Below are 12,625 nucleotides of genomic sequence, written 5' to 3' on the forward strand. Positions count from 1 at the left end.
GGTTCAGAATGGACCCCCTTGCTTTCTAAACTCCTGATGGAGCTTAGGTGGGGCTGCGTCCAATCTTAGTCCCAGACTTGGTCAACGGTTTATGTCTAATAGAAAGGATACAAAGGGTAAGGAAAACCTCCCGTTGAGTTACGAGGTTTAGAATGGACCCTCTTGCTTTCTAAACTCCATCTCAGAGAGGAGTCTAGGTGCAGCTGGATCCAAACTTCATCTCAGACTTGGACAATGGTTTATGCCTAATGGAAGGGATACAAAGGGTAAGGAAAATCTCCTGTTAAATTAGTACGCCAATTTGTCAGGGAAAGAGTGATTATGGATCCTACACGACTTTAAGATAGCAGCAACTTAAGATTTATTAACATTATTATGGTAAATCACAAGATTAAGTTATATGATTTTTAACAATACTTAATCATCAGCCAATTATCAGAGTGATTCAATAAAGTTTGCTATCAGCACTACAAAGTTTCCTAAATCAAACACACACACACACAAACACACACAGATATAGAGGTTAACCTATAATCAAGATTTTTCTCGGTCAATTGTGATAAATTATTGGTACTAAATGATCTTTAAAAACTTCGTGAAATCTAATTGTAGTGAATTACTCACTATTGTCCTTCGTCAGCATTTGTCAGCAGACAATCTTTGACCCCTTCTTCTTCATCAGCATCTATCAGCAGACGATCTTGGAAATACTCATGAAATCTACTCTTCGAAATCCTCGCAGAATCTGCCCTGAGAGGCATCCCAACCGAAGGGGAGATACTGGGTCACAGCCTGCTGCGATCCCGGAGAGCTCAAAGGGTCTCACTTAGGATCGCTATTTATAGGATTGTGAGATGACTGACTTTCATCAGTGTATTGCCATTCTGGCCACAATTTTTGTCAGTAATTCTGGCACCCTCCAAGGTGGGCCAAGATCCAGGCAGCAGAAGTTTCACGTACAGTTAGGGAGTGCCTAATCATCATAACTCACTGTACCATAGCTAGGATAAGAAAGTACCAGATTGTCCCAACTCATTGCACAAGAATACAATGTTGGCTGGTCCTGACATCGCAATGTGGCCCGGGGCAGGGGCTGCACCACCACAACTAGTGAGAGGAAGTAACCTGCTCTTCTACAGCTATAGCTTCGTATTTTCATGGGATGTGTATTTTCATACCATTTAAACTTTTTCTATAATGTGAAGGCACAGTGACAGAGGGCTGGATCTGAGGACGCAGGAGACCTCTTCCATTCCTACGAGACTATGAAGTGTATATACTACATTTCATATAAGTAGTACAAGATAAAGAACAGTGTATAAGATGAACATTAGGATTATTGCATCATTCATGCATTTTCAAAACTTTGTTTATATCCACAAAGAGTTTATCTATGCTTGCATTCAAATATGATCATTCTTAGATTCACATTAATTCCTTTAATATTGTTTTTCTTTTAATTTATCTGCAGTGAAATCACAGCTAATTAGGCACCTATACACCTGGGATTTAAAAGGAATTTCTTATGTTACAGTGGCTAAATTTTATCTAATATGATCTAGATGCTTAGTCTGATAGGTGTTTTGAACTTCATTCTCAAGAGTAGAGAATTATATTTTATTTAACTTCTGAAGAATCCAGCTGGAAAACTGCAGTGAAATGCAAGTCCATGTGATTCCCTGACAGGTATAAGAAGGCCTGATCCATTAAATTATCTTTTAATTATTTCAGAAAAATGTTGTTTCTCCTTTACATTAAATCTAACATTTTATGAATATCACACTAATGGAAAGGAATTTGTTTCATTTTGAAATGTCTCTTTTTTGCCATACTCTGAAGCCTAAGGTAAACTTGTACAGTATTGTGTACACAGAACATACATTTTTCTCTGATTCTGCCTAGTTACTGGGCAAACTTTTGATAATTGTCACTTAATATTAGTTACAATTTTATATGGGTTGTACAAAAGACATTTTCATTGATATCCAAGTTTTTGTGTTTCATCAAAGTGCAGTATAGTTTACTATTCCTGGATAGAAGCCTATATGATCCTTAAGATTTCTATGCTGCCTTTTGCAATTCCCTGAGAACATAGTATCTGATATTAGTCTCATTTCATATAATCCTTATTATGGGATGTTCTTTCATTGTGAAGATTATTTTATCCCATCATAACAGAAGTGTGGCTCGCATTTAAGGGACAAAATGAAAGAATTCAATGAAAAAAACTGGGTCTAACTGGGTAAGCATAGAAGTCACAGTTTCTTGAAAGTCAAACACTGCTCAGCTAGGCAATTCTATCCTCCCTTCTCAGAAAAAACATCACAGTCTTATCTTTTGATAATCAAGTTTATTGAGAACAAAACTGTTATCTGGAGCCACAGAAGCAGTGAAGATATACCTTTAAGTAAAGAGGTTTAATTATATAGGCTTCTGTGCAGGAAAAGAGTGGAATGTGTTAGAAATAACTGTAATTTGGAAGGATAACATCCAAAAGGGGAGAAGACTGGAAGTTTTATACCTAAACAGTTTCTAATAGAAAGCTATATTCCAACCACATAAATAAATAAATAGAATGGAAAGTGTTTGCTTTTGTCTTCTTAACAAAAAGAGATACTACTGAGAACTGGAAGTTTTGTATATGAAAAATAGTTACTGTTTTTCCTGGGAGTCATATTTTTCTTAAATTAGCTTAGTCCACTGCATGTTCCACGATGTAGAGTATTCACGTTGGTTTCTGAACTATACATCATACTGTATATTGGATTTCGGATTTCTATTTATCATACCTAGATTTCCTTTTGATGAACAGAAATAGGGAGGAGAGCAATACAGAGAAATGTCGTTGGGTGTATTGAGAAGGGGAATGGAGACTCCTATAGGTAGTGCTCAGGTAAAAGGTGGTACTTCACACCTCTTTTGTCACTCTTGTGACATTAGTTTTGCTCACTGCTCCAGTTGGATGCAGATCGACCCAAGGTGGTTGGAAGCAGTTCTGGTTCAGTAGCAGTGTACCGGTTTTAACACAGTTCTGTGCCCAAATTACTATGCCCAGATCTCAGTAAGATATAGTTGTTTCTGTTGATCCAGTGATCTGAAATACTGACTAAAATACTAAAGTACTAACTGCTTTTCTAATGCTTTGGGTTGGAAGGGACCTTCAAAGATCACCGAGTCCAACCCCCCTGCCATGAGCAGGGACATCTTTCACTGGGTTGGGTTCCTCAAAGCCCCATCCAGCTTGACCTTGAACACTTTCAATGATGGGGCATCCACAACTTATCTGGGCAACCTGTTTCAATGTCTCACCACCCTCATCGTAAAACATTTCTTCCTTATGTCCAATCTAAATCTATCCTCTTTCAGTTTAAAACCATTGCCCCTTGTTTTGTCACTACACACTTGGTAAAAAGTGTCTCTCCATCTTTCTTATAAGCCCCCTTTAAGTACTGAAAGGCTGCAATAAGGTCTCCCAGGGGCCTTCTTTTGTCCAGGCTGAACAACCCCAACTCTCTCAGTCTTTCTTCACAGGAGAGGTGACCAGCCCTCTGATTCTTTTTGTGGCCCTCGTCTAGATCTGCTCTAACAGATCCATGTCTTTCTTGTACTGGGGACCCCAGAACTGCAGCCAGGACTCCAGGTGGGGTCTCAAGAGAGTAGAGTAGAGGGAGTAGAATCACCTCCCTCAACCTGCTGGCCACACTTTCTTTTACGCAGCCCAGGATCTGGTTGGCTTTCTGGGCTGCAAGAACACATTGCCAGCTCATGTCCAATTTTTCATCCACCAGTATCCCCAAGTCCTTCTCCGCAAGGCTACTCTCAATCTCTTCATCTCCCAGTCTGTATTGATACTGGACATGATTGCTCCAACCCAGGTGCAGCACCTTGCACTTTTCCTTGTTGAATTTCATGAGGTTCATATTGGCCCACTCTTCAACCCTGTCAAGATCCATCTGAATGGCATGTCTTCTCTCTAGCGAATCAACTGCACTGCTCAGCTTGGTGTCATCCGCAAAGTTGCTGAGGGTGCACTCAATCCCACTGTCTGTCACTGATGAAGATATTAAATAGTATTGGTCCCAGCACAGACCCTTGAGGGATACCATTTGTTACTGGCTTCCACACAGACATTGAGTCAGAGTGCAACTCTGCACATGACCATCCAGGCAATTCCTCATCCATCTAACAGTCCATCCATCAAACCCATATCTCTCCAATGTAGAGGTAAGAAGGGACTGTATCAAAGGCCTTACAGAACACCAGGTAGATGACATCCGTAGCTCTTACTTTGTCCACGAAACTACACTATAAATCACAGGTTACTCCCATTCTCACGATTTCTTCTGTAAAGCACACCTTTACTAAAGCTTGGAGGGGTTTGTTTTTTAAACAACATGTAACTAAGGAGGCAGTGCCTGGTAGAGAACTCACAAATCACTAAAGAAATACCTCGCATTCTCTTTCTTTTTCAGATTCATTATCAGATAACTGAAAAAATCCTTTTTGTCAGTGCCTTAAATGTTCTACTGTATAAAGTTCAAAACAAGTGTTGGTCAGGAATTGGGCAGAACATAATATTTTAGTACTCCAGCCCAGAAAACTAACTTGTTAAAGAAGATATCTGACCTCAGTAAAGCTTCAGAAAAATGAAAGTGTCATCTCAAAATTAGCCAGGTGCAAGGCCTGGATCCAATCTTGTATTCCATAAACATCGTACATTAACCAAATAACAATTGATTGAGGGTTCAAGAATGCTTCCCAGGTTGGTCAGCTCCTAGACATGTCCCATCTCCATGTCAAGCTAAACCTGTCGTGCATCATTCCCAGTTTCATGCCTAGGCATAAAACCTAGGCATTTGGGAAAAGAAGAGAACATTACATTCCTGTCTGATTTGAATGGCTGGAGAACAACATTCTCCCAGTGTGTCATAACATGAGCCAAGAGGGATTTCTTCTTTTGATGTCATTAACTCTTCCCTATCCTTGACTTCTCTCTCCATTATCTGCCTATTCTGCACACTCTTAAGTCATCCAGGTGGGCTTTTTTTCGACCACAGAGTCTCCCAGAGAAAGCCTTTACATACATTTTGTTGTCCATGCCTATGTTAGTAAAGTAAACATTTCCAAGAAGGAGACTTGGTCACTGGATCATAAGCATCCACAGTGCTAAATCTTTAATATGCTCTTTGGTATAATTTTTATTCCTGCCTGTTTTGCGGGCAACACTAAATATCTTCTGAGCATACTCCAGGGATCATTCCCAAAAGGCAGTTTGGTGACAGCCACACTGTTTAGCTCTTGCGATGCAAAGCCATATAATTTACCCTTAGAGCTAAAGAATTGGTGCTGTCCTGTTTTATTTATTGGCACAGATGTAAGCAATAATTGGAGATGTCTCAGGTGTCAGCTCCATTCATTCATAAGATGATGGAAAAAAGCTATAAAACTACTAACATGAAATAGCCAATGAACATCTCTAAGTGGTAATCAGTAAGTGGAAGAACAGAAAAAAATATGGGAGGACGGATAGAGTACATCTTCCCTTGGTCTTTGGAATTTCTTGTTGACTTTATAAAATTGCTCCTGTGATTGAAAGAGGTTGCTATTGTTCCAGACCCACATCACTAAAGAACTTCAAAAAAAAAGAGAGAAAACAAATCAAGAAGTACTAATAAACCTGGGGATAGGACTATATAAGACACAGTCCTGAGGCAGTAACAGCAATTTACATGCTGGGTCATGATATACTGCTTATTGAATGATTATATATATCTGTAAACAAAATCAGTGTATAAGTGAAACAAAAAAAACAAAGACAAAGAAAAAGAAAGTCAATAGGTAAAACGAATGAAAATATGCATATAACTAATTTATGCCACTTTTATATAATGGATCATGTAGGAGGCATTCTTAGATTTCAATCTTCTGTCATTTCAGTTTTTAAGTGACCTATACTTTGAAGGTTACATATTTCTATTTCATTATAATTTTAAAGCTGTGAAAGGTACTCACATAATATGATTGGATATCAGAAGTATTTTTTTTAGTAGAGATTTATAATGCGATCTTATCATGAACATTTCTGTGATGTTTCAACTTCATTCAAATACTGAATCATCTCTGAAGGACACAGTAATTTAATCATAATGAATTCGTATACATGTTTCTTTACTTTGAACATTATATTCCCTTTCTGCATGTGCAGTAATTAGAACACAATTAATTAGCTTAAGTAGGTGATTTTGTAAATATAACAGTTCAAGCATCTTGTTGAAGAATGAAGATTTGAAGTTCAATTTCTTTGTGATTTTTTCTTCAACATATTTTGAAATAAGATTGATAGAGTGGAACTTATCTAACTAAATGATGACAGCAGCACAGTCGAAGACGCATATGTGGTAGTCACCTGATGCTGTTAGAGGGAATGGCAGAAAATTATGAACACTTCTAGAAAACACTTAATTCATTCCAAGTAGATGCCTAGTATGTGTCAGCTGAATTGTGTTATAAACTGTATTTACTACTTGTGGATTCTAAGGTGTCAGATTTAGACAACCAGATTTAGTCCTGTGAATCCACTGAACAGATGTGCAAACGATAGGGTAATTTGACCACCAAATCTGGTTACCCTCCTCAGCACTTAAGAAATAAGATTTTAGAAGTAAATTAAAAATAAACAAATAAACAAACAAACAGAAACCTCAAACAAAAAAAAAAACCACACAACAAAAAACCAACCCAACCAGGGAATAAGCTCTCAACTCTGTTTTCACCTTTCTTGCAGAAACAAGCAAAGTTAGTAAATGAACCTAGAATCCATAATAACAACATATCCACAAATAACAAAGTCTTCATTGTCTTTTCACTGAAGTTGTCCCAGTTTAAAAGATCAACAGATAACAAAATGTCACTCACTACAAATTTAAATAAAGCTTTACACTTTAAAATAAGCACAGTCCTTGGGAAATTCCATCCCACATAGCAATAATGTACAAATCAAGTGAATAATCCAAGTCATTTTACAGAGACATAAATCTTGGAAACTAGGAGTTGATAGTTACAAAAATGACTCAAGTCTAAAACTATGCAACTGCCCATCAAAGAAATAAGGAGCCTGATGCCAAAACTGAAAACACTCTGAACTTCACGTTCTTTCAAATAGACTCCCGAGGTAAAATTAGCTGTTTAGTCTCATTTTCAAATTTGATTTATTAATATAGCTGAAGTCAAGCAAAAATGACAGATATGGTCAAACCCAGGCATATTATAAATTACCTTCCAGTAAAATCAGCAGTTTTAGCAGTTAAGCTTTCATCATTTTAGAACAGAGCAGTATAGATGACCGCAGAGTATGGCATATTTGGTAAAATGCACAAAAGATAGTAATTTAGATCAGTGAACTTGGTAGAGAGACACCTGGATTCGTTCTGTACTCTGTCATTATCTTTGCATGTGGCCTTGGGAAACCAGTGCCACTCTGCCTCCTCCAGTTTTTATGTGCAAATAGGAACAGTAATACTTTCCTGATACCACATTCTGTCATCTCCTAAGATTCTGCTTCTGCAGAAATAAAATAACTTTAGCTATGCTGACAGAGTTAGAACAGCAAAATCTCTCTCATATGGATAGAGTTTATTGTTAAAGGAGTTTTTTATGCAGTTATAATCTGCTTTGTTCAAAAAGGGTAGTGCACTATGCAGTTGTAAAATACCTCTTGTGAAGATAACTACATACATCCCTCAGGTATTTATCAGTGTTTTTCTATATCCTTTTGTGAAGTGTGGCCCCAAGGGTGCTTCAAAGCCCAGCAAGCTGCCTGTGTTGCCTGCCAGTGAGTCATCCTCAGGACTGGCTCTGGCTAATGATATTCCCAGAGAGGAATGGTGGGACAATGATCCAACAGTGCTCATCACTCTCCGGTGCCGACGTATTTTGAAAGTACTTCGACTTTGTGATCATGCCTTTTCTAGCTGTTGTCACCTTTCTGTGTCACATGATGTCAAGAGACAGTATTACCTATAGTTTTTCCTTGCAGGATTTCTGGGCTTTTTCTGTCTGAGCTTTGGTATTACCTACCTCAGAGGCAGATGGGATTTGTATGCAGCTTAAATTTAGTATGGCAGCCACAGATATCAAATCACTGGAGACTGCAGTTCAGCACACTCCCCTCAGCTCCCTACTAATCCAGTCTACTGATGGACAATGTGACCATTTTTGTACAAAAATGCCCCACATCTTCCAAATGAAAACAGTACATGTATTACACACATATTTTAATAACCTGGCTTTAGACTGTCAGGATTTCAGAGTTTTAGAGCTATAGAGATATATGGCTCCTAGCAGGTGTTCTCATAAATGCAATCTAAATTTTCTCATTAGCTCTCCTCTCCGCTTTTTTTTTACTTTTTTTTTTTTTCAAGAGCCATTGTTATGTCTTAGGTATGAATTACAGAATAATTCTTTTTGCTTATAGGAATTAGTCTGCATAGTGTAAAAGAAGGTAATTTATGTTAGAAATTACTTATCTTGTTCAAAGTGGATGGAGGAATGATAATATACAGGACTTAGTGTAGTATATGTTGACAGAAATTAAGCATAATTCCCTCATCAAAACTTTAAGCTAAATGTAAATGCTAGAATGAGCAATACCTTTATATCCATTGCAACATGTTATATTTGATATTAAGATAATAAAAACAGAGAAAAGAGAACAATTAAATGAGTAGATTATACTAAGACTTTGTCTAATAATAAGTATTCTAATAATTATTCTTAGATTTTTCTGTAACATTGGCTCAGTCAGCCAGGCATGATTTCATTTCTGAGTTACCTTTTTTCCATTGTCTCTGCAAGTGTGTGTATATATATAAAAGCAGGAATATGAGAAGGGATACACTGACACACCCATTCTACAGTGCAGTATCATCATTATCTAATGAGCAAATTTATAGCCTGTGTGGGAATCTGCTGAGGTTTTTTCCTGGTTTGTTGGGTTTCGGTTGGTGGTTTTTTTTTTTTTTCCTTTTCATACACATACTTCAAATATCATTTATTTGTTTTTAAATACCTTTTGAATTTTTTCTAATACTTTTTTTAATGATTCTTACTTAGGGTTCAGGCTGAGTTTGCATCATCAGTATTTCCTGCCAGCATCCTTTCAGTAAGTCATATCTGCTTTGACATAATATACTGCACTATTTCTGGGGGTTTCTCTGGATGCATTTACGATAGCATTTTAGTTTGGAACAGGAATGAGCATTTGACATACAGCCAAAATAGAGCTACTCTGAAGCAAAACCCGCTGAAATGCTTGTGAGTTTAGCCGTGAGGTCTTCAGCACTAATTTTTGCTCTACAAAGCCATTCCTATTTTGCCATGCTACTTGCCAATGGGGAGGGTCTCTGTAATGCAAACATAATCCCTCATCCACATATAAGAATAATTGTAACATTCTTTTTTTTTTCTGTTGACTGCAGCCAGGTTTTGGCTAGGTCCTGAATGTCTTCCCTGCAAGAGGCCCCTGCTGTTTTACCTAGCTTTGTCAGCTCAAAGGCAAGGGTCACCCCTATAGAAACGTTTGTCTTCTCTTTGGGCTCAGTAATTCATCAGTCCTGTTTCCTTTCTCTTTGTTTCCTTTCCCTACAAATGTCTAAAACCCTTTTTTCCTTCTGTTCCATCAGTCTGGATCTGGCAGCAATACACCTCCTTCTCAGTGCTCAGCTCCCTCTTTCCACCCAGCTCGTGCCCCAGGTCCCTTCAGGAACGTGCAGCTTATTGCCCTGCAGCGAGGCCTCTGCTTGCACTTACAGGGAAGGAGTTACAAAAGAAAAGCAAATTGTAATCAAAAACAGAACGTAAATTGAACTCAGAAAAAAGGTTATTGAAAAATGGTTATTTAAAAAAGGTAGGAAAAATTGACAGGCAGCTGAAGTCACTGAATTTATTTACATCTCCTTTTGCTATAATACCCTATGTCTTAGATATTAGCATAGTATGGGAAAAAAAATATTTTTCTGAGTGATTACACCATTACATTCAACTTTTTCTTCTTATATTAATTTTCCCACACTGGATACTACCCACTGTAATAACATGACTTATATATGTATTCTTGTTAAGAAGTGTACTATTTTTATACTTGGCTTGTATATATAAACATGCAAGTATTTTCACCAGGTTATTTTGTACATTGCCTTTGCAGAAATGTTATATGTTCAACAGATGTTACATGTTCAAAGCTTATTTGTTTATTCATTATTGCAGTCAAATTTTCTATGAAGCAGGGAAAGGTAAATTTAGATATTTAGAGCTCTTTCCCAAGAAGGAGATAACTGTTGGTACTTGTAACCATAAAATGTCTCCAATGTGCTTTTAAAAGACTTATATAGAATATCCCAAATATGACATGCTTCCCACCAGAGTTTTCACTTAAACAACATAGAAGGGATACAAAGCAGGTTAATTATACAAATGTGGAGTTTCTCAAACATAAACAATGCTAGATGAATGATGGCTTCAGATATCAAATAATGTAACTGGTAATATGATGAAATTTAGAGAAAACTCTCTGTTAATTAGAAATGTGTATAATTTTAGGACAGCAAAAATGTTCTTTAAATTGAAAGTTTAATCAAAAAATGAGAATTAAAGATTTTTTTTTTAAATTTTATTTTTTTTAAATCTGAAGTGTAATGTGAATAACATACAGGCATTTTCACTTTATCTTACTGGTAAGATGAAAAAAGTTTCTGCCTTTTTGTTACCAAACAAGTCCTGTGGAAGTACCTTTTATTATTCTACACTTCATGAGCAGGTAGTGTGTGATCTTATCACTTGGCTAGACTCATTAAGAAATGATTAAAATTTGGTATAAACCACTATCAAAGTTCAGCAGTCCTATGTTTCTGTCATTACTGCCAAGTCATTGCACTGTTGACTTCAGCTAAAGTTCAAGTCCACAGCCTGTGCAAATGACATGTATAGGTGGGGACTGTTTTGGTACATATTAGCTGATTGCTTCAGTGAGAAACATCAAAAGGGGACTTCTGCATATTTCCATGGAATGGACTTGAAAATACATGACTCCCAGCTTGAAGAATTAATTTAACTTTAACTTTACCTTCAATGAAGTCCGTGACTGAAGTCCTTTCTTAGGCCAAACTGCCATGAAGTCAGTGAAATTCATTTTATGCCAGCAGTGAATTGATCTCTGTGTGTTTTGCCAGAGAAAGCTGGTATTTTAATGCTTGCTTATGTTTTAGTTCAATATTCTATTTCATACCAAAGTAAGCTATACTGTTACATTTATATCTTGCAGATTTATGAGATAATGTTTTAAAATTCTTTAATAGGAAACAACTTAATATTAAAGAATTCATGTTGCAAACTAAGTGCAAGGATGCCCAGGCTAAAAGATTGAATTAATCAATATAAACCTGCATTCAACTGATATATTTGTATTATTAATTTAAAATTATTAACTATTTGACTGTTTACCAAACAAAAACAATACAAAGACCTAGGTGACTCATTTTAAAGAATAGCATAGTTTGCTTAATTTAATGGGCAATGGTTTTTCTTCCCTATACCTGAGTATACTTCTCTGTATTTCTTTTTAAAATGTTTAAAAATGCATCTTGTCTTCGAAAATGTATCTTATGCAGTGTATCTTTAAATTGTATTCTAAGTTTTCAGGAAAAAAAAAAGTTTTCTTACTAATATCCTGTTTAGTTAATTCAGCGCCAAATATAGACAAAACCAGAATGCTACAAATGTCACCCATTCCCTTCAAGCACTGAGGAGAATATGTAATAAACATATGGTGGTTTTATCTAGCTATTATGGTGCTATTGTAAATCATCGCTAAAGCTGGTGAGATATTTTTGTCAAGTGTACCAGTTACAGATTGGAAGTGTTCCATTAAAAGCATCTTGGGTTCAGTTTGGCTTTGTTAAAAACAGGACAGAAATTCATCGGGATCCTTCCTTGGTTCCCCTTGGGGTTGCCCTGTTGTTAAAATCTCAGGAAGCACATGAGGTGGCCCAGGAGGCTCAGTGAGCCCCTGGGTTGCTGTACAGCTCTGCGGGGCGCAGAGCCCTCGCCTCAGAGCTTCTTCCAGCCTCAGTCTTGACACCTCAGCCCCAAGACCACCTCTCTGTAACCAGATTTGGATTCGTCTCTGGATTCTTCTAAGTGCCCCAATGCCATCCTAATCATGCAGCCACCTCATACCTGTCCTACCACCGTGACTTTTCCACAGCAACAAATCAGGTCTGCACACTGGATAGCACGTGTGGCATACCAGAAATTTCTGTGACTTGAATATTTGGACTCTTGACTCAGTCACTCTTGTGACTCTAGATAGACAAAATGTTTTCAAGGTATTTTATCAAAATCTGGTGGGATTGACAGACACCTGGAACAATCGAATATCATATTCCTATGTAGTACAATGGAACAAACCTTTTAAGTGCTGGCACATCCATGGCATACAGGAAAACAGAGTAGCACATTGTTGTAGTTTAACCCCAGCCAACAACTAAGCACCACACAGCCACTTGCTTGCTCCCCCCCTGGTGGGATGGGGGAGAGAATTGGAAGAATAAAAGTGAGAAAAATCGTGGGT

Source organism: Gymnogyps californianus, chromosome 1 (genome assembly GCF_018139145.2).
Source record: "Gymnogyps californianus isolate 813 chromosome 1, ASM1813914v2, whole genome shotgun sequence".
NCBI lineage: Eukaryota > Metazoa > Chordata > Aves > Accipitriformes > Cathartidae > Gymnogyps > Gymnogyps californianus.